Raw genomic sequence first — 529 nt, forward strand, 5'->3', positions numbered from 1 at the left:
GGATTCCTTAATCAGAATCTTCGTGGTATAAGCTAGAATTGATGGCGGTATTCTTGAGAATCCGGAAGGTCTAAACCTTGTCTGTGGTATTCTGAGTAGGATTCAAGAATTGAATGACTGTGACGAGCTTCAAACTCGCGATTGTGGGGCGTTAGTGACAGACGCAAAAGAATCACTGGATTCTATTCTGACATGTTCGAGAACCGACAGATGAATAGTCGTGCTGTGACAGAGCGCGTTGAACATTTTCACTGAGAGGACGGGACTGTAGCTATTGACAATAGTGATACCCAACATACAGCTTGCCATGGAAAGGAGTAAGAAGGATTGGATGAAGACAGTAGGAAAGCAGAGAGACGGAAGGGACATAGCATCTCCATACGCTTATCTGAAATTCTCACCAATGAATTACATAAGTATCTCTATCTTTATTTTATGTTTTATTCATCTTTTAATTATTAATCCTCCATAACCATTTGAATCCTCCTGACTGAGATTTACAAGATGACCATAGCTTGCTTCATACCAA

Source organism: Arachis duranensis, chromosome 10 (genome assembly GCF_000817695.3).
Source record: "Arachis duranensis cultivar V14167 chromosome 10, aradu.V14167.gnm2.J7QH, whole genome shotgun sequence".
Taxonomy (NCBI): Eukaryota; Viridiplantae; Streptophyta; class Magnoliopsida; order Fabales; family Fabaceae; genus Arachis; species Arachis duranensis.